Below are 5,570 nucleotides of genomic sequence, written 5' to 3'. Positions count from 1 at the left end.
CCAAAATAAACTGTTCTCTAAGGCTTATAAATATTTAACTTTTCCTCTTTAAAATATTGCCTAGACTTGGCGATGGCAGGGACCTGAGATTCCTTCCAGTTTTACATCTTACCTTTCTTGTGTTCTTTTTTTCTCTGTCTCTCTGACTTTTCTACATGCAACATCCACCAGATTTAGGAGAAATAAAATGTCCACAAGAAAGTGGCTAATGTTTTCATGGCTTGCAACTTGATCCAAAGCACAAGGAAAATTACTTCCCAGCTAATTTACATGCTAAAAATCTATAAGTATTTGAATCAATATTCAAATGTTCGAATTACTATATGATTACCTGAGATCTCAGGGGCTGTTCTAGGTGAACCATTGAGTTTGTTTAATACTATGGTTGTTTCTGCGAATGACAGTTTAAACAAACCAAATAGAACTTACAAGCAAATGAGATTTGCTCATCATGCACCCAAATGTCTTTCTTCATGGGACAATACATGCTATTTTTCAACAGTCAATTCCATGAAAATAAATACATTTTATGATCCATGAGACCAATAAAAACTAACTCAGCTTGAAAGATGAATTTCAGTTTTCAAATAATCCCAGTGAAATGTGTGTGAAAGACCTACAGATCAAGAATTATTCATAGAAATTATTCAGACAATGGTTTCAAATAACCAGCAAATGTGAGAAAACTGCAAGTTATTAACACACTATTCACATGCCAGAAAAGAGGCAGTGTATGAAATAAATTACTCAAGACAAAGAGTTTTACTGCTGTTTTTTTCCAAACGGTGCATTACTAAAAACACCCTTTCACAGACCAGGTCACTGATGAGATGGGTTTAGTAGCACACAACATATAGAGGACCTTTACTCACACTGGCCTGCAAACTTGAGGCACCAAAACAGAACTTCTAGAACTTTTTTGTAAATAGCAGAAAAGGAGAGACATGCTGCTCCACAGAAACATTCACAGCCCCTAGCTGGGGCCTATATTCTGTTTGGCCTTTTGGAGGAGGCCACAGAAGGAAAATGAGTCTATGCTACTAATTTAAGACACATATTAGGGGCCTAGAGTAAGAGTTGTGAATATTCCTTACAGTGTCACGTAGCAGATACTGGAGAAAAGGCAAGAGGAACAACTGTCCTATAGATGTGGAAGCAGAAGTCTACAAGGATCAGCAGTATGCCACCTGATTTTCAGGCAAGCAATCTTGAGAGAAAATAACACAGAAACAGTAACAAAATCTTTCATCTACTAGTATGTAGAGATGTAGTGACTAGTAACAGCAACATTCTCCAAATTGGTGGATTTTTAAATGAGGTATTTCCTTCCTAGATCTTCTGGCCTTCCATTTTCCATCTGAAGTTTTCTCTAGACTCTCTACACTGGTATGTGTGTGGAAAAGAAGATCTACTGAGTGAACTACTCACGTGCTATGCTGTGTTCCTCATCACTCAGACTTGCCTTGCTGCTCTGGTCACAACTAGAAACATGATGTTGGAAACAATGCAAAGTTCACTGATGACAGACCTTCAGTGTATTCATCTGTTTTTGTTGGCAAAACCAGCTTTTGCCTTTGACAACTTATGATCAATTAAAGATCATAAGATTCTTTGCTCAAGAAGAGCTGTACTACTGACAGCATCTTGGCCAAATTCATTAACATTGTCTCACTAAGCTTTGTCTATGAAATCATTCTAAGAGGTTGTTCTTCCTCACCTCATCTCTTCAAATGGCTTTGGAGATTGCTCTGATCTGCTAAATAAATCCCCATATCCATCCATTCACTGTTAAGTAATGAGATGCTTCCCCTTCTGTTTCAGTGTCAGAACAAATCCAGCATGACAAGACTCTGAGAACTCCAGCTCTCTTTCCTCTACAACCCAAGATGATAGAAATCCCTTAAGGCTATCTTGCTTCTAGAATTTAGGTCTGCTAGTGACGAAATCTCATGGAACAGAGTTTCAGCATGGTTCAGCACTACCATGTTTGATTCTGCATCTCAGTTTTAAACCTCAACCTTCAAACAGACCTTAAACCTGACATGGAAATTTATTCCAATTCCTCCATGTGCAGGCTGTTTTTTATTTTCCCAACACCAGTTTCCTCCTCTTTTGCTAGTGAGATCTGCAAATGCTTAAAGAGGCACCTAAAATTTGCTTGCCAGGCTCAACTTAGCTAGAAACAGATTAGGCATGAAGAAGAAAAATCAACCCTTTATTTTCCAGAAAGATTTTCTTGCTAAAGATATCCAGAAAAGTTGGGACACCAACTCCCCACCCCAGTCACACACATATGGGATTATGGCAAAGAAGATGTTCACAGTCTCCTGTTGGAACCCTGGGTTTAGAAAATTAGAAAACAATCTCCAGCAGAGAAACACTTTAAGGCATTTAAGGCACCCTATGAGCACCAGCTGGAGATTTCAGCAGAGCAGCTGTTCCAGTATATGGGAAAGGGGATTGCAGATTAAAACAGACAAGGCAGCTTAAGGGAGTATTTGGAGTGAGTTCCCAGTGTAGACACCCCTTTTCCACTTAAAGCTGCTCCTAGGGAGGGAGACTGGAGCATGCACTTGCTCCAAACCCCAGGATGCACTAAAAGAAAGCAGATCAGCGACTAAAAATTGCCAGCAAGTGCTGCTGCTGTCTTCAGACCCTCACCAGACAGCCACGAGGAAGTGCCACATGTGTGTGGCAGACATTGCACCAGACACAGCTGTTGCCAGATCCTTGCAAGTGGAAGGCCAGTGTCACTCCTCCAGTGCTTAGTAGGGAAGGGACAAAAAAGGAAGAAACTCAATTTAAATGCTAAATATACACACACACATGCATACATCTTTGAGAGGGCAGGAAGAGTAGGAGCTTACAAGAAGCCTCATTTTTCCTCTCCCTCTGTTCCTGGAGCAACACCTTACTGTTGTGATTTTATGTGCTTCTTGGAGACCAGAAGATGCACACAGCTTGAAAACTCTCTGTGAACAACTTTCCTTCATATATTCACAAGAGTGAACAGTTGCTGACACTGATTTGTGTTCCCACACCTTGTTTTTGCACCTACACAGAGGCAAAGCTTGGGACTAGGAATGGTGGCTTCCTAGAGAGGTGGACAGATGAGCTGGAGCACAAAGAAACCTGAGGACAGGCTGAATTCCCATGCTCCAAAGGGCCTTTCAATTCATTATGTGGGCAGGACCCCAGCTTTATAGTTCAGGTTCAAACTCAAAGCCTGGACTTAAATGGCTGAGCTCGGGCTGGGTGGGCATGTGCTCAGCACAGTTCTGTCCCTCCTCTGGGGGCTTTCAGCAGGAACATGGGCCACTTTGACAGGTCAACCATGAGGTGGGTCTCCTCTCAGCATGCTGGCACCAGCATTCTCAGCATTCTGGCTGGCACCAGAATACATTTTAACACACTTTTAAGGGTATAAAGAAAAACTCTGCTCATTGAGAACCTCAGTGGTGTAGAGATACACAGCATGTCTGACCCCACATGAGCATCCTTCATTTCTGTGAATTTTCCATGGACCAAAGAAGAAACTTGTCCCCTTCACACCTTTTCCCCTGGTGGTAACACCTCAGATCCACAGAGCTTTTTATTTGCCTTCTCTCTGCTGCCATTTTCTGTCACAGAAAAGCAGGACGTGGCCCTGCTTTGCGAGAACTCATTTGTGAGTGTGCAATGGCAAGATCAGCTCTGTGTCTCTCAGGGAGGTGGAGTCTGTCATGTTTGCTGCAATGTATAAGAGACAACTTCCTACAGTTAAAGCACTTTGACAGAACTTAGCTCAGGAAAACTGTCATCAACAGAAAGAAATCTGCTTGATTTGATACCAAACTTTTCATCTACTACATTAACATCACTTTCATACTCCTTTGGCACATAATGGCATGCCAGTAGCACTGAGAAGTTCCCGTTGTGATAGATGCTATGCAGACACATGACAAACTTGCATTGCCTGCATTCAGGCCCGAAGTCAGCAATCAAAAGCACAGCATTAACTTCATAGTCCCAAAATTCTTCTCAAAATACCCCAGTGGCTTATTGCACTGTCTTAAAACACCCCAAAAGCACTCAAGAAATTTCTAGATATTATGGTCCCCCACCTTTCCTATAAAAAGCAGTTGGTTATTTACGGGGAGGGAATCACATGTGGACATATTGCATGGCAGCAGTGCTCAGTCCCCTTGCTCCAAAGGCATCCAGTGCTGGTGATGGTACTCTCTCCATCGCTGCATGAGTTATTGCTCCATTACCAGCCTGAACTCGGAACACTGCTCAGACTGCAGCAATAACAAGACAGATAGGTCTTTATGAAATCTATACTATTAACACTATTTGTTTTGCCACGAGTTGACAACTTTAGTAAATTGCTCATAATTGGCTATCAAGGAGAAAACACAGCACTGCTCACCATTATTATGGTATTGATTTTCAATAATTGCTTTTTTGGGGGTGGGGGGAGTGGACATGTCACTTTTGTGCTGTAAGAGAGCCTAGAAATAAGCTGGCTGTGTGTATCTGCTGTGTGTCTGGAACTTCACTGTGGCACAAAAAAATAATCAAACAAAAACATAAAATGTGCACTAGGAGAAGATGAAACAAAGATTTACTATATTTTTTCTCTGGCACTATATTTTAGCGTTAAAATAAAAGAATGGAATTAACCATGTAGCTAAACACGATGGCAGCCCTGTAGGATATGTGTGTTAGTCAAAGGCTGAAATACATTAACATTAAAAAACTCCATAGGGTTATTTTAAATATTCATTAGGAAATTTACAAGCTTTGGTGTAATGGTTGAGGACTCCAGTATTTTTATAATTGGAAGCCAGGCCAGTGGAAAGTTTCTCAGCCATGGGAAGATAACGTGGCCCAGTTTCCTATGTTAGAGATTCTTGACTGTGCTCTCTAAATATCAATCCCCTGAACACATTCACAGACACACATACCTGAAATTACAGTATTGTTATGTGGCATCATTCATTATCAGCTCTTCTGCTTGGTGTTCCTTTTTTTCCTTCCTTTTTTTTTTTTATGTGCAGACATGCCCATGGCCCAAAATGTAGCACTCTACTCTTCTCATTTCAGATGAAAGGGACAGCATTGCTGGGAAGAGTGCAAAGAGTGTCTAGTGTGTCTCAACAGATGATTCTGAAAATTATTCTGCATATTTGCTGACAAGCACAAGCAGTTAATATAAATCCAGGAAAATTGCCAGAAATCTTATTTAGAGATGACTCACTCAAAATTCAATTAACATAAGATTACAGACTGACCCAGGAAAAGAAGGGGTATTTCTGACACATTTATTTTTCTTTCTCTTTTTTCTCTTTTTTTTTTTTTTAATTTATAATTTTTAAGACATAAACTAGCCAAAAAGTCAGCTTTCCTTCAGTTCTGTAGCCTCCTGTTTCTCTGGACATGGGAGAACTGCCTGAATTTTCTCTTCCTCACTTTCTTGTTCCATAGATGTCAAACGATCACCATGAAACACTGGGAAAGGAGAGTTCTGAAGATTTACCCCTCCCAGGAGATCTTTGCCCAGATTTGCTATAAAACTCAGCATAATC

Source organism: Corvus kubaryi, unplaced genomic scaffold (genome assembly GCF_017639235.1).
Source record: "Corvus kubaryi isolate FWS band 111438036 unplaced genomic scaffold, C.kubaryi_AGA036_p1.0 133, whole genome shotgun sequence".
NCBI lineage: Eukaryota > Metazoa > Chordata > Aves > Passeriformes > Corvidae > Corvus > Corvus kubaryi.
The sequence above is the reverse complement of the archived record's forward strand: the minus strand, read 5'-3'. Positions refer to the sequence as shown.